This window comes from Lissotriton helveticus, chromosome 6 (genome assembly GCF_964261635.1).
Source record: "Lissotriton helveticus chromosome 6, aLisHel1.1, whole genome shotgun sequence".
In the NCBI taxonomy this organism is placed as follows: Eukaryota; Metazoa; Chordata; class Amphibia; order Caudata; family Salamandridae; genus Lissotriton; species Lissotriton helveticus.
The window spans coordinates 138836530-138857154 of NC_136067.1; the positions used below are offsets into that span (position 1 = coordinate 138836530).

The 20625-nt window shown below is 44.4% G+C and overlaps 1 long non-coding RNA gene across 2 annotated transcripts; it reads left to right on the top strand.

Moving 5' to 3' along the window:
- The first annotated feature begins 777 nt into the window (after positions 1 to 777).
- LOC144761250 (uncharacterized) lies at positions 778 to 15981 on the top strand. 2 transcript variants are annotated; one of them, XR_013595645.1, is made up of 4 exons: positions 778 to 953; positions 1064 to 1162; positions 1279 to 1383; positions 14439 to 15981. It is a non-coding gene; the product is annotated as an uncharacterized LOC144761250 (long non-coding RNA). The 2 variants fall into 2 exon arrangements; XR_013595646.1 differs by lacking the exon at positions 14439 to 15981 and adding an exon at positions 2451 to 2742.
- Positions 15982 to 20625: the final 4644 nt, after the last annotated feature.

Genomic DNA, 20625 nt, shown 5'->3' on the forward strand with positions numbered 1-20625 from the left:
ATTTGGAGAGAAAAATATTGGTTTAGAATTTTACAGTTTGGGGATTTTGCAAATTATGAATTGTTGGGGAATTGATGTTTTTAAGTCAGTATGGGGAAATGTGTTGGGGTAATATTCAAAGTTTTATCTATACAATAATAAATGCAAAAGTTGCGGATTTCTGTTTTTGACTGTCCTAAAATAAAAGTGACCTTTTATGCTATTCATGAGGTAAGTGTGGAGTGTCCTTATTGCGTGATAAGTTTGTTGGGTCATGTAAATTCTATCATGTTGTATATGTCTGTTATACCATGATATAGATATTATATTTCTTTTGATTTATAAGTTTGTAAATGTAACTGGCATGCTCTGTATAAAACCGATAAGAGGAGTAATCACTATCATATTCTGCAAGAACAGTCAATTGTGGAAAGCTCTGCTATGTACAATGTAGCTCTATATATATGCCATATCATGCATTTAATTTCATTTCCTGCAAGAACAGTCCATTGTGGAATGCCATTCTATGTATAATCTAGTATTATACATATGCCGTATCATGCATCCAATTTCATTTTCCCTTGGTGCATCATATATTTCACACAGCACCGTAGCCTTAGGACATTGTGTTTTTGGTTTGCTCCCGTTTTCAGGGCATTTATTACATAGTCCGTCATTTATGCAACTCTTTCACTCTCAAACCATAGGATACCGTGTTTTTAGTCCGTTGTTGATTTCAGGCCATTCGGTTCGTCATTTACGTAACTTCTTCATTCTGCCCAATGGCGTTGCATGATGTTAACCACGTAGCCCGCCAATCCTCTACCACAACATGCTGTCTAGGTAGTTAATCTCGGTATATTTAAACAATTCCAGTTTGTAAAGATCGTTTGCATCATGGCAGCCTGTGATGCCGTCAGGACATGATTTTTGATACGGGACGCACACAAGAACGAAAGAAACATTTATTGAAGGTACAAGACTTATTTTAGCTATGCGACCCCATAGTTTGTCGTATGATAATAAAGACGGCCAACATTTCTGTCAATATACTTTTATACAATGCACATGGTTTTTATTTTAGGAGATCGTGTATGCCCCTAACGTGGCCCTGTTTATGAATCTCCACACCCAGATTACAGATGTCGTGACACATATCGTCCATTAACTTCTACGCCTATTAGTAAGTGTCTGTTATTTGATGGGTAACAAATGGACATAGAACATTATCTATTTATAAATTTTCTGTTAGCATTCGCTAACCATAGTATATATCGTATTCTCCTTCCCCTTTTTTAGAATTTTGAATACTGCTTTTTTACAAGAGTGGCCACATCCATATATCGCTACATTCGGCTGATTGACTGTGTGACATCCATCATTTGGATTCTTCCTTGCGTCTAAGTGAGTTGGTTTACTAAATGGATGTATCTATGGTCATATATTAAAAACTAAACGTTGCATCTCTAATATGTTAGTCTATTCTTACTATGTTGTTTCAGCCACATATATAGATCCTTGATGGTGGTACCTATTGTGGTTAGTAGTCATCTTCTTATAAGCAAATATAAAGAATGAAAGCGAAAAGCGATCACTAGCGAGGCGCTTTTTCCAACCAACATGGTTGAATATGAATGGTCTATGTTGCATCTATTTTTGTATCATCTGGAAGGTTCATTTAGAATCTGTATGTCCAGCTATCCCCTGATTATGGTATAACTATGAGTCCGTCTTTAATATTGTACCATTTTGACAATAGCGAAAAAATGTTTTTCCATCTAAAGAATGATCATATTGCCCCTTATGTTCACTCGGAGGCAGTTAGATTTTGTATCTCTTATACATTCTCTATATCTGTGATGCTACATATATTACTGTGGGTATACAAGGCGATATTTATACCATCTGTTTCTACCTTTTAGCCCTTAATGCTCACTTTTATATAGAGGTTTTTCCATCTTATGCTGGCAATAAATATCCAGTTTAAAATATCAAAGTAAGTGATTTCGATCGTTTGAGTGGTTTCCCGTTGTAGGTATGACACATCTTGCTCCACTTTTATGCAGGGCATGCCTATATCAATTACAATGGTTTACATATGGTTTAACTTTTTGGACCAAACCAGAATCATGAATATCATGTATATATGCAAAGTCTATTCAATAGAGGAATTTGGTTGCCGGTCACACCATTATGTATAGAGATAATTTGGTACATTTTGACTATGTATATGTTTTCATGATTTCCTGTCTGAAATATTTAAATCTGCACATTGTTATCTATTTTAGGTGTATGTTTTGCTTGGGCTTTTTGATATATATTTATACTGTGTGTATATATAGGAAAATAATCTGGCATATGTTCTATTGATTTATATCTATTTTTAGTTTTGAAAAAATGTTTTAGTCTTTCATGTATGAGATATGTCTCATGTAACCACTTTATAATGTTATATTATATGTTTTGTTTAGTTGTACTGCAAAAGACGGGCACCTGATGAAGGCAGCAATGCCGAAATGCGCGTAGTCCACATCTACCGCATTGCCCCATCAACTCCACGTCTATCGCATTTATTTATGAAATTAATTTACTTTGTGATTTTGTTATACTGATTATGATACATGAATGAACTTTTTTATTAATAAAAACAAAAACAAAGAATATTTGAAAAATCAACACAATAATAAGATGCATTGAAAAAGAAAATGAAATATATTTTTTCAGATTTTTCAGTGTATATTTAGTTTTTGTACTAGTGGTTACTGTCTACAGAGAGATCTAGATTATGTGTTGTTTTCTGGTTACTGTATAATGAAAATAAGCTACAGACCTTTACCCAATGCATTTTCTTCCCTATGTATAGCTTGTTTATTAGATATATAGGGGTCCCCTGTTTTCAAAAGAATCAGTGATGTCACTGACCATGTCATGAGTAATGTAATATGTGAGGTCATAAGAGTTATTGTATACCTGCTAAATTTCACTGGTTTTATATGAGTGAAAATGACCCTAGCTATAACGTCCCTGAAACCTTCTTTCAGTGAATTTTAAGGGTGTTTTACATGCTAATTCCTAACTATAACGTCCCTGTAACATTATGGTTTTTTTCAGTGAATTTCTAAGTATTTTTAACTAGTAGTCATGTTTACAGAGTGATGGAGAAAGGGGAGCTGGGCCTCCGACCAGCTCCCGGAAATCCCACTGTGTAGGACTTAAAGGAGGTCCCTCAGCAGTAAATTGGACGTCATACCTCAACCTGTAGTGCCCCACGAGCCGCATTTGCAGCGTGGTGGAGAAAGGGGACGTGGCCTTCGAAGACCTCTTAACAATCCCACTGTGTGGGACTTATTGGAGAAATCAGAAGGGGTAGTTGGCCTCTAAGCATGTCCTTGGGGGTCAACTACCTATCCTGTTACCTTCAGTAAGGCCCACAGAGCAGGATTGCTAAGACCTGGTAGGAGGGCATACCCCCTTTCTCTACCACTCTGCAAATGTACCTCCTGGCGCACTACTAGTAGAGGGATGCAAGTCCCCTTGGCTTTTGAGGGACCTTGTGGGCCAACTAGCCTTCTTGTTACATCCAGTAAGACCCAAACAGCTGGATTACTGAAAGGTGGTCGGAGACCATGGCCTCTTTCCCCACCATTCTGTAAACATGCCTGCTGGCGCACTGCTGCTTGGGGGATGAAGTCCACTCTAGTCCTGAGGCCCTCAGGAGGCAAGAGGACCTCACCCCCCACACCACAGCAAAGGGAGGGGGGCCACGCAGAACCCATGCTGTGCCATATTAGGCCCCTGGAATCCCATCACCGGCGCCTGCCCATTTAAAGTGGGTGCCTCTAGGGCACCCACTCATCAATAGGACCGCAGGGAGAGCCCAAAGGTCCCCATGGTCCCAACAGGCTCCCCATCTCCTGCAGGAGCCGGCATTGCTTGTTACACACATGGAGCTGCTGACAAACAGCTCCCTGTGTTTAAAAAGCAAAGTGCTCCACTTTTAGCAAGCAAGAGTAAAATGTTCTTGCTTTCTGAAACCGGAGCAATTGTTTTCTATGGCATGGCGTGAACGGTGCTCCTGATATGATTGAGGAGTGGATAGCCAATAATCACCAATGTTTGACTATTATGCCCAGGATTTTGGAGACAAAATTCTGAATTTTAAAAGAATTCGACCTGATGGCCAGGGGAAGAACAACTACCCAGGGAAAAAGGGGTACCCCCACACGAAGAGGTCGTGGTTGAGGCAGCAGAGGAGGAAACAAACAAGGAACAAAGAAGAAGAATCAACTAGAAAGCCTAGTGGGAGTGCTGACAAGGGGGCAAAAAGCTGGAAAATGAAAGATAAAAAAGCTGTGGTAAATTTGTCTGATCAAGAACTTAGTAAACACCAATTAGAAGTTCTAGCACTGGGTTTCTTGTTTTGCCCTTCGTCTAATTTTAATTACACAGAAGGTCATATAGATATTTTTCATTTTACGAGGAAACTAAAGGTTAAGAAATGGTATGCTTCACGTAATGCACAAAGAAGTATAGTTTGTCAAAATTAGCCTACAACTCTGACTATTAATGATGTTGAAATACTGCATACTATGCATGAGTTGGAAGGGGATGTAAATGTTATCGATGACCTGTTCTTAAATTTTATCAATGATGACATTGACGTAAGTATGAGCTGTTCAAGCTGCTTTAAACCGAAGTCGGTGTTCATGCCACCAATCATGAATGACGCTATAGATATTTGTGTTAGTGAAATAACGGGCCAGCAAGGGAATTCATTCAACATTCACAGTGTCAGCACAAAGGGACTCAACTTAAATAGAGTACCCAATTACCATTGGTTAGTGGCTGAGTATAATTCGGTTCAAAGACAAATCAACAATGTTACCACACTAACATGATGATGAAAAGAAATACAAAACCAGGTGATTTATTTCAAAGGGTTATTATTTTCTTTGAAGGAATTCAGTTCGAAAAGTAAAAACAGGGTACAAAACGATGCATTTGAGACAAAGAAGGAGAAATTCGGTTGCTCAAACTAAAGTCACAAAAAGAGTCTAAACTGCTAATCAATAATACTACATTGATTACACTTCAGTCATCAACGATGACTGATGAGTAGTAAGCAGAATTAGGCTAAGCCTAATTCTGCTTACTACTCATCAGTCATAGTTGATTTCCTTAGACTGAAGTGTAATCAATGTAGTATTATTGATTAGCAGTTTAGACTCTTTTTGTGACTTTAGTTTGGAGCAACCGAATTTCTCCTTCTTTGTCTCAAATGCATCGTTTTGTACCCTGTTTTTACTTTTCAAACTGAATTCCTTCAAAGAAAATAATAACCCTTTGAAATAAATCACCTGGTTTTGTATTTCTTTTCATCATCATGTTAGTGTGGTAACATTGTTGATTTGTCTTTGAACCGAATTATACTCAGCCTCTAACCAATGGTAATTGGGTACTCTATTTAAGTTGAGTCCCTTTGTGCTGACACTGTGAATGTTGAATGAATTCCCTTGCTGGGCCTTTATTTCACTAATATCAATTGCCCAAGCCCGCAAGGGTTTATTGGGTTGCTCACCTCCTCAAAAAATAGATATTTGTGAGCGGGGTAGCCACAAATCAATTTGAAAACATCATTTTCTAGGAATAATTTATAAAAGGTTCATCTTGATGCAATTAAGGAATTGGAAAGTAACAAAAATATTGTGATAAAAAAATCAGACAAGGGCAGAAATGTTGTGGTATGGCCATTGTAGTTGTATTTGATTGATGGAAACAAACAGTTAAATGACCCAGAAAGATATGAAAAATTGTCAAGAATAAGCAATAAATACTGCAAACCATGAGTATGGGAAGAAACTCATTATTTGGCGGAAGCAAGGAATTTTCGAATGGGAATAGTATCAGTTCTTGTACTGTAAATTTCCTAAAATGCCAGCCCTGTACCTATTACCCAAACTGAATAAATATTTTCCCAATCCACCAGGGAGACCCATCGTGTCATCAAGGGGGAGCATGTTAGAGAATACATCAAAGTATGTTGATTATTTTTTTCAACCCTTTTGTACATGCTCTACCCTCATATGTGAGAGATACAGGGGATTTTTTAAGACTTATAAACAACATCACATGGAGTAGGGAGTATTTACTAATGAGCTTAGACGTCAATAGCCTGTATACTTGTATCCCGCATGATTTGGGAATAGAGGCTTGTAGATAATTCCTTAAGGGAAGATCATTATCCTACCTTTTACATAAAGAAATGCTCATTGAAATGATTCACATTTGTCTAACAAACAACTTTTTTCTGTTCAATAATGAAATGTACAGGCAGACCCAGGGAACGGCGATGGGAACTTGCTTTGCCCCCAGCTTTGCCGGGTTGTACCTAGGCTGGTGGGAGAAGCAAGGTGTCGGTAACATCAGGATTTTTTAGAACAATGTCGTCCTCTGAGTGCAGCACATTAATGATAGTTTTTGTATAGGAAAAGGCACCAACGAACAACCCAGGGAATTCCTCAATATGTTGAATGATAATCCCTAAACTTGTCGTTCAGCAGACAAATACATGTAAAGACTATTGTATTTCTGGATTTAAAATTGGAGGTAAATGAAGACAAATTAATTAGTCATTCATACAGAAAAGAAATGGCAGGTAATGGTCTGTTGCATGCTGATAGTTGCCATCTGACGAACCTTATTCAAAGCATTTCGTTTGGTGAATTACTAAGAGCCAGATGGAATTGCAGTACTGAGGAAGGGTTTGAAAAAGAGAAGGCAGTCATGACACAAAGATTCTCCGAGAGAGGATATAGTAGCAAAACAGTTCAGAATGCCATCAAAAAGGTTGAAAAATGTACCCGGAATGAGTTACTGATCCCTAGGAAATCAGAAATGAGCAAAGAAAAAAGAATTAGATTAATCACAATATCATAATCATACATGGGAAATTAAAAAACGTTTGAAAAAGTATTAGCAAGTCCTTAAGATGGACCCTGATCTAGCCACACCTGTGGGGAATAGCCCAGTTATAATATTCCGAAAGCAAGATCTCTAAAGGGCATGTTGAGCCACTGCCTTTTTTTTTTTTTTTTTATATATTTTTTTATTGTTGCATTGTAATATTCATTGTGATATGTATTGACATTTATTAGTGTGGCTTCAACATTCAGCCATAATCAACCATTATTGCAACTTACATTTTCTGTTTTTATAACTAGTAACTAAAAACGCCACTGATTGAATATTTGGCATCAGTTCTTGCAATCATCATTACATTGTTCATGAGCTAAGCAGTAGTATAGGCTGAACGTTCTATGACTTTTGTGAACTGTAGCCCCGCCCGGTGAACATATATTGTTATAGCTTACCCATTGTCTGTACCCTACCTTCCCCCCTTCAACCCTTAGTCCTCATCTTCATCCTCTCCCGAGCTATCTATGTCTTTTTCCTCTGGCAGAGGCGCGCATATATCCCCCCCATAGGTATTCCAGGGTAGCCATAATTTATTCCATTTGCGTGGGTTAGACCTTTGTTTATACACCGCCCTCTCCGTTACCATAGTTATGTCCATGTTCTTACACCATTGGGCCAGGGTAGGTGTTTCCGCTGCCCCCCACTTTTGCGCTATGTCTCGCTTCGCCAACATCATGCCGATCACTACCCATCGCCTCCCATATGTCGTCAAATCATTTGGGCCCCATATATTGAGTAGACAAAGCCTGGGGTCAGGTGTAATGGTTAGTTGTAGAGTTTGAGCCAAAGTGCGTGTTATTCTCCGCCAGTATATCATGATTTGAGGGCACTCCCAAAGAGTATGGAACAGGGTGCCTTGTGCTCCGCATTGGCGCAGGCAGTGCGGATGTTCAGCTCTATGTATTTTGTGAAGCATAGTACGTGTATAGTAGACTCGGTGTAGTATCTTAAACTGTACCAGTCTAAGTCTTGCTGATATTCCGGCCTCCCTGGGGGACGCCAGTGCGGCATTCCAACAATCTTCATCTAACTCCCCAAGCTCTTCCTCCCAGGTGTCTTTTATTTTCTGTAGAGGGTCTGGCAGGTTGTTTACTAGTTTACGGTAAGTGAGAGAAGTAGCCTTGCTCTCCATGTAGTCTGTCAATAGTCGGTCTTCCAGGGGAGCCGATTCTGGGACCGTGGTATCAGGTTCTAATGCTGTCATCAACGCGTGCCGGATCTGTATGTAGCGGTATGTTTCAGTTACCCTCATGTCGTATTGTTCCTTGAGTGTTTCAAATGGTACCACTCCTCCTCCCGCCCACAGGTCTCCAACCGTTGAAATCCCTATGGTGTCCCATTGGTCAAATCCCTTGCTGTTTCTTAGACTACCCAAGGCTTTGGAGTCCCATAACGGTGTCATGCGTGTGATCACACCCTCCCATTTCAGTCGTGTCTGGGCTTTATGCCACAGTGTCACAGTGTGCCTAGTGGGCCCTATCAGTTTCCTAAGCAGTCCTGTGTCATAGAGTGGGGCCAGAAGGGTGGCAGCGCCTAGTTGCTTTCTATCCGCCATCAACGCCGGGTCATCTTGTGAGCCATGTACCCATCGGTTAATTACCTTAAGTTGTAATGCCCAGTAGTACAGTTCCAGGTTTGGGAGGGCGATCCCTCCACTGTACCAGTCCCTGATCAATTTTAAATGCGCCACTCTCGCTGGTTTGTTCCCCCATAGCAGGCCCGATAGTTGATTAGAGACTTGTCTGAAGAACTGTGCTGGGACTATCGCCGGAGTGTTTTCCAGGACATAGAGGAAACGGGGCAGCGCCATCATCTTGAATAGCGCTGCCCTGCCTAATAACGTCAAGGGGAGGGTGCTCCAATGTCGCACGTCTGATTTCAATCTTTCGAGCAGCGGTCGAAGATTCAGGTTCCGGAAAGTATCATGTTCTCGTGCAATATGGATCCCTAGATATCTGAAGGAGACTTCCTCCAGTAGCAATGGACAGCTTGTGCTCAGATCCGGCGGTGTGCCGCTTAACATGTAGAGTACTGATTTCGTCCAGTTTATTGTATAACCCGACGCTGTCCCATGCCTCTCGCACAGCGCCAGTAATGCCGGTATACTCACTGGTAAGTCCATCAAGTAGATTAACATGTCATCCGCATACAATGACACCCTGTCTTCCCATCCATCTCCCCATTGCACTCCTCTTAGCAACCGGGTAGTCCTAATGATAGTAGCTAGAGGTTCTAGGACCAGGGCAAATAGTAACGGCGAGAGCGGGCAACCTTGTCTCGTACCTCTCTTCAATGATATTTCTCTGGAGAGACGGCCATTTGCCATCACTAGCGCCACCGGGTCTTGGTATAATAGTTTGATCCATGCTATAAATTTCGGGCCAAAGCCCATGTGTTCCAGTACCGCAAACAGGTAGCGCCATTCTACCAGATCAAACGCCATCTTGGCGTCCAGCGAGAGGATCGCCGCCGGTTCCGTTAACAGCGGCGCCCGTGCCATCACCCCATGCAGCCGCCTTAGGTTCATCGCCGTGCTTCTATGCGGCATAAATCCTGACTGGTCAGGGTGTATTAGATGCCCCAGATGTGGCATCAGCCGATTGGCCAATAATTTTGCCAAGATTTTATTCTCGGCGTTTAATAGGGAAATCGGGCGGTATGAACCGCAATCCTCGGGTGGCTTGCCGGGTTTTGGTATTGTCACTATAGTCGCCGCTCGTTGGTCGGGCGGTAGTTGTCCCCGTTCCAGACTGTCCTGAAACATATTGAGTAGGGGTGTGGAGAGCGTTTCTGACATTGTCTTGTACCATTCTATCGGTATCCCGTTGGGACCCAAAGCCTTTCCCGAGTGCAGGGCTGTTACAGCTACATGAATCTCCTCAGTGGTCAATTCCACTTCTAGTTCATCTATGTTGGCCTGCGACAGAGTGCGGGTGGGTATCCCCACGAGAGATGTCTCCGCCATCTCCTGAGTAACCTCGGTGTCGGGGGTGTAAACTGTCTGGAAATGGTCAGCCAGAAGTTCGACTATTAGAGAAGGGTGGGTTTGCAATATACCCGCTCGATCTTTCAGATGTAATATGGCCCTTTGTCCGTCTTTTTTCCTGTCTAACCAGGCAAGGAGTTTGCCGGCCTTGTCGCCCACATCGTATATCTTTTGTTTTGTGGTCGTTAAACTATCTATCACCCTGCTGCGTAGATGGTCAGTGTGACGCTGTTGGCATAATTGTAGTGTGTGTTGTGTGTTCGCGGTCGGGTTAGTCTCATGGTCAGTATTGGCCTTGTCCAATTCATTTTCTAGGTCTACAAGTTCTTGTTTTTGTGTACGTTTATGACTCGCTATCATAGAGATAGCTTGTCCCCGAAGGACTGTTTTATAGGCCTCCCATAGGGTGGTGGGAGACTCCACTGATCCCTCGTTTTCGGTAAAGTATGACCTCGTACCCTCCCTCAGTTTTTTGGCTATCAGAGGTACTTTAAGGTACCCTGGGTAGATCGGGAAAACGCGTGTTCTGGTCCGTTCAGGGTTAGAGACAGTCAGTGTTAATGGTGAATGGTCTGAAACTCCCCTAGGTCTAATTTGTACGTCAGTAATAGTGAGGAGGCCGTGTCCTAGTGTTAGGAAATAGTCAATCCGTGACAGGCTGTCATGAACTGCCGAATGATATGTATACTGTTGAGTCTCCGGATGAAAGTGCCTCCAAAGGTCCACCACTCCTTGTGCTTCCAGGAAGCCATGCAGGCGGGAAGGCCCAAGGTCGTGTGTTCTCACCGGGAATCTATCACGTGTATTATGTGCCACTGCGTTAAAGTCCCCTCCCAAGACTAGATCTCCCTCAGGCAGTTCCAACAGAAATTTTCCTAAATCAGGGAGAGCAACTGCGTGAAGCGTCGGTGGAATATAGAGCGAGACTACATTCAGTGGCCTCCCTTCCCATTGACCATGTGCGGCCGCAAAACGGCCCTGCGTGTCTGTTTTCGTGGATTGAACGATGAACCCCGAGGAGCGGTGCATGAGGATTCCTGTGCCCCGGGACCCCCTAGTGAACTCTGCATGGGTAATCATACGGTAACCTTTCCTGTCTAGGGCCCGTGTAGCTGTGCCCGTTAGGTGTGTTTCCTGCAATAGGACCAAGGCTGGACTAAAGCGTCTTATACTCTGCAGTACTAGCCCCCGCTTGACTTTGTCCCCTAATCCTCGTACGTTCCATGACATAATGCCTAACTGCGATAGTCGCCTCAATCCCGTGCCCACCCTCTCGGTCTCATCTTGAGTTAGTCCTGCCATAGATTCCGTTCGTGAATTTATTATCGCGGTGCTCCGATTTAGCTCGATTGTGTTGCCTAATACCTGCTAAGCGATATGTATATGCCATGTAGTTCCAATCTTTACCAGTGTAACCATCCTGAGAACGTAAAACCTCCCCCCCAACTCCCCCCCTCCCTGCCCCCCTGCTCAACGGACTCAGAACTGCCCGCCCCCCCAACTCAGCAGAGTGCTTGAACCCTTTCCCAAACATAGTACTTGCACGCTGGGGTGAAGGACCCTCCGCAGTCAGCGACCCCCTTCCTCAGTCCCGGGGGCCCTCCGTCCAGTGTCCATGGCGGCACGCCCGGCCAGCGTAGCATGTGATCTGTAATTGTGGTTGTGAGAAGTCCTTATTCTTCCGTATCTTCCGTTTCTGGAATGTCGTGCAGAGGTGAGGGTGGTCTTTTTCTCCCCCGGATGCTTGGGAACTCGGACGGGATTCATCGTTGCTGTGCATGGTCGTCCTGTTAGAACGGCGCGGGCGGGTCGCTGATCTCCACCCCTCCAGCCATTCCTGTGCTGTCTCTGGAGAGTCAAAGAACCATGTTTTATTGTCCGCTACTATCCTGAGCTTAGCTGGGAATAGCATTGAGTAGGGAATTTCTCTGGCCCTAAGTTCTTTCTTTACTTCAAAAAAGGTTCTCCTCCTCCGTGCAACTTCCGCTGTATAGTCCGGAAAAAATGCCAACGTAGAGTTATGGATTCGGACTGGTGGGGAGTTCCTAGCCGCTTGTAGGATCGCATCCCTGTCTCTGAAGTTGAAGAGGCGAGCGATGACCGGCCTTGGGTTAGCTCCCTGTTTCGGGCGGCCTCCGGGAACCTGGTGTGCTCTTTCTACTGTGAAAAAGGTAGAGAGTCCTTTCGGTCGCAGGTGTTGCTTGATGAGTTCCTCTACGTACAGGTCTATAGCTCTCGTGCCCTCCGATTCCGGAACCCCAATGATACGTATGTTGTTACGTCTTGAGCGCCCTTCTTGATCATCCAGCTTGTCACGTAGGGCCTTGTTCTCCTTCGTGATCCGTTCCATGCTTGTTTGTAGTTCCGCGACATCCTCCACTAACGGTTTGGTCACTACTTCCATCAACTGCACTTTCTCTGACATCTTATGGAAGTCCGCTCTTATGAGTGTGATTTCCGTCGATATTGACCCCACCGTCACCTGCACCTGGGCGAGGGCCTTCATTACATCATCTATGGTCGCCTTTTTGGTTCCCGCTGTCTCCATCGTCTTGCCTGGTGGTGTTTTTGGATCTTGTGAGGAGGATGGAACTTTGTCATAGGCATATTTTTCCAGCCGGGCTTGTGTGGCTCTGCCTTTTGTGCCTTTGCCAGCCATCTCGGTGCTTACCCTCGACGTGGTGTGGAAGGGTATGTTTTCCCCCCTCGTGCAAGGTCTCCGGTGGTGCGGGGCTCAAAGGGATGTTACCCCCGTGTCGATCCCCTGGAGACGTGTGGGTCGAAGTCGTGTTGTTGCTGCTTCGTAGAACCAGTGGTGTGCGTGATCTTTGCTCCTCGTCGCTTGCTGGTATTATGGGGGGGTGCGCTGTGGATATCAAATTAATCGCGTTCTGAGGTCCGTTGCGTCACCCCAGCCTCAGTCCCCCCGTTGCATGCATTCAGAGTCTGCACCGACCTCTCTGTCCCCCAGTGGCGGGCGTCGTCGGAGGCACGAGCTGTTTGGGTGCTAGTGTCGCGTTAGTCACATCGATGATGCCCTCACAAGGTCACTCAGGCGACTCTTGTCTTGCCGTTCAAACCGTGTCTCCACGGTGACCCACCTCACCCGACGGGACAGGGGGCTCCGTGGTACTGGGTCCGCACTCAGGAGACAGTGTGTTTCATGTGGCGAATGGGGTGTGTCAAGCACCGGTTGACTGTGCCAGTGTTAGCGCCGTTGTCGTCCGGTAGACGCTCCCGTGTTAACCCCCTCCCCACCGGGGAGTCTGTTGTCCACGTGATGGCTTTTTGTTCCCGGGGGCGGCGGGGGGCCACAGCGGTCCGTGCCGCTGGCTGTCTGTCCGAGTCCTCGGCCTCACTGTGTTAGGCGCTCAGGGTGGCGTCTTTGGCTCCTGCGCCCGCCTGGGCGTCTGCGCCTCGGTCGCCTGATCAGGAGAGCTGTGTGCGCCTCGGGATCTCTCCGAGTCGTTACCTGCGGTCCCCTGCCCGCTACACCCGGGAAGGTTCGAACTGGTGCCGGTTCCGCTTCTCCGTCTCCGTTATCTTCCTAGTCCCGTCTCTGAGCGGGCACTTCCAGCGGCGCCTCTCCCCACTCAATGCACTTCCGGCCCGACCTTCACGGCAAGCGATTCCCCGGCTCCAGCAGTTACCAACGGCCCAGACTAGTCACTCCTTGAACTGACTTTCTCACCGTCGGATTTCGAATTCGCTGATCTCCGCTTGTGCCGCCCGGTCCTGGGCTTCAGTACCCTTCCGGAGGCGACGGGTGTTGAACGGATTATTGATCGGATTTCTAAGGAGGCCGCTTCAACTACGGAGCTCGCCTTCTATGCTGCCGCCATCGTTGGGTGCTGGCCACGCCCCCCGAGCCACTGCCTTTTTAACCCTGTAGTGGAGAAAAGCACTATCCAAGGATTTTACACTTGTAATCAATGTAAAGCATGTAAATACAGCGAGAGCAGTAAAACAATTAAATTGGCAAACAATCAAAAACCATATGTGATCTCTAAACATCTGCCTTTAACATGGCATATGTAATCTAAGCCCTTACATGCCTGTGTCATACATTTTACACAGGAAGCACGATCAACAGAGCAAAGAAATGGGTGCTCGAGCACATGCGAACCATTGGAAATAAAGATAAATCATGCCCTATTGCCCGCCACTTCGTGGCCAGACACAATAAAAACTGCAATCATATGAAATTTTATGTCCTAGACAAAGTTCCGATCCAGGAAAGAGGTAGCAATCGGACTTTGGAACTTAGGAGACTGGAATCAAGATTGATGATCAAATATAATACTCTTCATCCAATGGGCTTAAACCTGGATGAAGAATTGGAGGTACATTTAGGTTAAACAAATGGTACATCAGTAGATAGAAAGAAACAACACTGACCTCTCCCCAGTAGACTAAATCAAGGTTTAGGCTGGCTTTAATGTAAGATGTTTCAGAAAGTTAATTTTAATTATATTCTTTGTCTGCTTTTGTGTTACAGGTGAAGGATTATGGGAACGCAGAAGAGCTAATTTACCTCATTAATAAGGCATAAGCGAAATGGTCTGGTGAACAAATTTGGTGTTCCAGTTTTTTCTGGACCTCGCCCAGGAATGAACTGGTGTTAGAGGAACGAGATGTTAAGTTAGGCCTAGGAGAGGCACATAAAGCATTAAAGTCTGAATGTGTTTAACCAAACACTAGAGTTTTGATCATGGACATCGGCATGAATTAAACGTGCCCACTAGGGAAGAATTATTTATTTAGCGGCTTAATGAGGGTAATAAAAACCTGGTTATCATTCCGATGCAACTAATTGTAAGAGTAGGCAAAAATCGCCAATCTTTTGTTTCCTATTTACTCTTTTTTCTTCTTTATCATTGAAAAATGTTATTGGATGTTGAAATTGACTTAAGAACTTGCGCATAGAATCCTAAGTCCAAATTGCCTGTAGTGGCCCACTAGGGCAAAGGAATGATTCTGAAAGGTTGGAATATACTGATTAATCTGCAATGGGACTGATTGCCCACTGGGGCAAAATTAATCGATGATAAATGTTGATGAAATGCTTTTTGTATTTTGAGAAAACCAGATGTGGATGATATTATATTTGAAAGTAACTTACAGTGACAATTGTAATAACGTGGCTTGAAGTAGAGCTGACTAAAAGCTTAGATGCCATTGTATTACAATTGAGCTTGATCGTGAATGCGAAAAGAATCCACCTTTTCAATCATTAGCATTGTAAACAAACAAAGAGTCTGTTGTTTATATGTTTCACGTTACATTGAACACTTGTGGTGTATCAGTAGTAGCTTGTAAACCTAGTCCATGACCAAGGAGCGTAAGGCTCCAAAACGCGTTGGGGGATTTTTGTTGCCAGCGTTTGAAAATAAACACGCAAAAAACATTAGAGTTGCAGCACTGTGGTAATGCGGCTCATATGCACTCCGATTGAGCCACGTCTGCAGGATTGTGTTGGAAATATATTACCTACTGGCGGTCGCCAGTAGGTAGTAATAGTTAGGACCTAGTTTCCATAGGAAATCTGCAACATTCTATTTGGAATAACTTTGGGGGTGATTCGTCAAGCGGGGGCCGAGAAATAGTGAGGTCCAAAACATTTTTCCCCATGCAATTTTCCATAGGGACCTTTAGACATGGCTACAGCCCAAACTGCTGAACGGAATTACACCAAATTTGGCAAAAAGGTAGAGTTTGGTACGCAGATTTTGCTTTTTGTTAAATGGTGTAAATCCGTGAAGGAGTTCCTGAGAAAATCAAAAGTAAAATCATAGATATATCTATAGACAAAGTATGGTACGTGTACCCTCCTAAGCACGAGCTTTATGCTAATTGGCTGTGAACACTCCAAACCAGGAAGTCTTGGCAACCATCTTGTGCCCGAGGCACAGGAAAACAGAAAAAGAAACACGAAAACAAGAAAAGGGGGCAGGGTACAAACACCCTGAGCCCTAGGCCTGCTTAGAGGGTCCCACAAGGACTCCCCCATGCCCCCCATTTTTTTTTAATCGCGGGATGCGCGTAGGGTACGCGTACCCTGCCGATCCCCCCCCCAAAAATTAACCGCGGGCTCCCACGCTTTAATGTTAATTAGGCCCCGGGGTGCCAAATCCCGGCGGCTTTATAAAAAAAAAAGTGTGGGGTGGCCCAATCCCCCCACACTGCCCCAGGGACTGCCACCCCCCAGGGCAAAGAATGTATTATAGTGGGGGGGCACATGCCCCCCCGCGCAGCCCCGGGGACCGCCACCCCCCGGGGCTTAAATGTATAATAATGGGGGGCCTCTAAGGCCTCCCGAGCCCCGGGGACCGCCACCCCCAGGGCTTTTACATGATGAATGCTGGGGGGGGCTCGCAGCCCCCCGCAGCCCTGGGGCCCGCCACCCCCAGGGCTTGTAAAATAAATAAAAAACCTGTGTGGGGGGCTAAAGCCCCCCCACACGCCCCGGGGACCGCCACCTCCCCGGGGGACTACATATTTAAATTGGGAGGTCCGTGACGGACCCCCAGCCCCAGGGACCACCACCCCTGGGGCTTTTAAATATTGGGAGGGGGCCGCGCCGCCCCCCTCCTGGAGCCTTGTGGTGGCCCTGGGGACCGCCACCCCCCAGGGCCGGCTCCTGCAGTGTCCCGGGGTGCCCACCCCGGGACACTGCTTTTTGCTATGGTAGGGTGGGATCCTTGCAGCTCCCACCCGGTCATAGCAAACTGCTTTGGTTTTCTACATGAATGTTAGCTGCTCCCCATGTAGAAACGCAATGCCGGCTCCCCCAGGAGGGGTGGAGCCGGCAGGGACCGTGGGGGGCTGGCTGACCCCCCACAGTCCCCAACACAGAGGGCCAGGCTCCGGGGGATGTGGTCCGCCGGACCAGAAGTGGCCCGGGAGGGGGGCCACGCGGCCCCCCTCCCCAAATAATTAAAATTGTTAACAAAAAAAAAAGGGAGGCAGGCCGGCCCCGGGGGATGGGGTCCCCGGGGCCTTAAGTGGCCTGAGAAGGGGGGCTATGCACCCACCCTAAGGCTCAAGGAGCTTCTCACTGGTCACAGAGCTTCACTCTCAAGATGCACAATCTCTCACCCACCACGGTGGCATGCTTCATCATAGAGCTGTGATCCTCATTTGCATGCACGGCGCATGCAGGTAAGTGCGATGGGGCATGGGGCGGGGTGGGTTGGGGGGAATTAACCGATGACGACAAGGGAAACTTAAATTTTAAAAAACGGAAACCACTTACCTTGTGCTCACCACATCACCGACTCGGCGATGCAGAGAGTGCAAGGTAAGTGGTTTTCGTTGTTTTTAAATGTAAGTTTCCCTCATCATTTCATGTTGACCTGCCCCCACTCCACCCTCCTGCCTCACCGATTGTACCTGCACGGGCCATGCTTGATCATTTAGGTGGGTGCTGCAATGCCCAATGGGCCTCTCAGAGGGGGGGTTAATTGCCGGAGATCTTTTCTTGTTCTGTTTTCATGACATTGAGTCCTCTGTCAACAAACATAGCTATTCCTAATCAACTTTGTGGGGCCCCTATACTCTTCTAGAAGTCTTCCAGGGGCGTGGACACAGGTAGATCCTCCGCCTATTTTGTTCTGAAACAGCAAATGCCTAAGTAAGGAATTTTGCAATTCCACGAGTAACCAAGGTTTCCGATACACAAGGATTTCAGGCATCAGCTTAACTTCTCTTTTTCACTGGATACCCCATTTTGGAATATCAGATCTCCACACTCAATTTATATGAATTTCAGGGGGGAGACAGCTAAACTAAAGCAATTTTTGGCTTTAAAGATCAGGTCTTTTGGTATGTATGTTAAACCACAAGAAGGTTACTAGGTTTCAAAGCATAATGCGTTGTCTGGTTTTGTGTATGATTCACTTAATGTTATGTATAGTCTGTCTGGATGAAAAAAGTGAGTATTAAAAATAGAGCAAGATGCATCTCAAGACTGACTCAGGAGCCCTTAGCTTCAGCCTTCCTTCTGGAAACTGAAATTCAAATGTATGGAGTGAGCATGACAGGAGTTCATGACAGATGCCTGTCTCTCACTCATTGGAGCTCCTAACTGTTTTCCATCAGTCTTCTCATTGTGGCTACCAACTTGAGCCGCTTACCAGTACACAAGCCAGACCATTCATAGCTGGTGAATGAAACACAACTGGTGAGACAGTCCAGTGACATGGCAGAGTATTGGTGTGAGTTGGGTCCTAGAGGCACAGAGAGTGTCTGTAACCCCTGACAACCACATTTCTTGTATGCACCATCTCAGTCACATTACCCACAACTCTCACCTCACTTCCCCACTCCTCTCCCTCACCCTCTCTCTCTTTCTCACACACACTTTCAAATAGGTGAATGCGATTTACATCAAATCTGGTTCACTATCTAATGTCCAATTCTTGATTAAGTAATTTTGTATGTTTTCTTCGGTAGGGGTAGATTCGGGTGTATAAAGGTTGCTATCGTATTTTACAAATTGATGTAATATCTGTTCCGGTTGGTAGTAGCTAACCCCATCTGCCCCTTTAATGTTTTTAATCAGAGAATTGTCCTTATCTTCAACAACTTTATAGGCGAGAATCTTACCAACTCTGTCGCCGCTTTCATATTGCGACTGTTTATATTTATGTAATTTCAAACTAACTTGCTCTCTTAAAAATGTTTTAGTTTTGGATCGAAGGGTGTTCAATTTAAGTTCCAGTAAAGGTTTATTTTTTGAAATACGTCCCCCTAGGTTTTCTTGTCTCATAGCCTCGGCCAAATATTCTTCTAGTGACCGTATTCTAGAAGTAATTTCCAAAATTTCATTTTGTCGATCTTTATTTTCTCTTATAATATACTGCTGTGCAAACCCTCTAATGCTAGCTTTGCATGCATCCCATACGTAAATGGGGAGAGCAGATTCTAGATTAAATTCTAAGAATTCTTTGATATGTTTACATCACATGAAATCAAAATATAAAACAAGAAAGCATTCTGGGCTACACAAGGTGATTGGTGGATTAGGTGTCAAATAAGTGCCTTAAATATTGATTTCAAATACATATCCTTCTTTTTCTATCCAGACTGACCGAGTTTCTTTGCCCTGATGATGAACTCTATAAGAGTCTTTACACGCCCCAGCACTTTATGAGGTCGAAACGCTTTGGCACATTCCAGGGGATCCATAAGGAGTACCATCTCAGCATATAAATTACTGGCGATGATCCCTGAAAGAATCCATTTGTTCATAAAGACTTGATTGGACTACGCCGAGTATGGGATTATGATATTGGCCCTTTTACCCCAGGCGAACCCTAGAGGCAATAAAAAGATAGGTGTGAGTTAATTTGGACTCAATAGGCAGTAACTCCCGAAGGTCATTAAATAGTTTATTTCCAAATAACCTCTTTGATCGTTTTATGCTGGTTTTGACTTGGGTAGGCCCATTGTGAATTTATGTTTTTTGTAAATGTATTTATTGTCTGAACCAAATGGATGCGATGGAAATGGAAAATACTTAACATATTTATGAAACGAGATAGATACTCAAGTACACTAGATTAACGTGTATGTTGTGTCTTGGTTCAAATAATGTGTATCATTGGACTTGTGGGGTACCGAATAGTTTGTGTAAATTTTCTTCTCTGCTGGAGCAGCGAAAAGGCAACAAAACGATGGGCTGGAATGTAGCCCGGTCTGTTGCCAGTGGATGATTTGCAAGCATCCTACCCATTTCCTATTGTTTTAATTGTCTTTTTCATGCCATATAATATGAACCAGCTCTCCTTTTCACGCAATTTAATTTGGTAATAAATCAATAGTCAAGTGTACTACCATGAATGGATCTTAAATACAACCGGGGAGGGTCAATGAAGCAATACATAAAGAAAGTTGGGACACGTGCCACAATTCACATTTAGATAGCTGTAAAATAGCTGCAATAATACAGCATTCAATGAGTCGTTTTTTGTTAGTTTATATCTAATTTCAACATTTCTGCATATCAGAAACAATTTGTTGCTCTACAATCAAACACTCTCATTCAAAATGTATGAATCGGAATAATTCATAATATGTTTTCCTTCCTGAAATGAATAGCAGATGTTTTTTTTCACATTAACAATGCCCCGCAGCAGTTTTTGTTCAATGAACGACTCACGCATTTTGTAGCGTTCAATTAAGTTGTGCTGCTGGCCCTACTGATTTGTACTCCCTAATCTCACTTCAAAGCTTCCTGCCATTCACGTGTCCAAAAGCAACCACAGAAAAACATAACAAGAGCAAGTAATATCTTTCTACCATCTCACATTAGAGGCAGGGAAAATATAAAAAGCTCTTGTCACAACAAGACAAGAAGTAACATACTGGAATCAATCGGCCATATCAAGAAAGCATATTTGTGTTGGCGGTATTTGAATTTGTAGGCGGTATTGATGGTGTCCTGTGTGGAGATTTGCGTCAGCGCTACCTGAAAATCTTGGCAGTATTGACTGTATCTGTAAACAGATTTCTGCTGGCAGTACTTGTGTTTATCGGCTGTAAAAGTAGTTAGCAGCATTTTAGTTTCTTGTGCAAAATATTATTTATTGAAACACGACTTCGAACGGTGCAAAACATGCACGTCAATTCACCTTAATGCCAGGGTAGTGGAAGTGACACACACTCCTTTGACCTTGAATTTC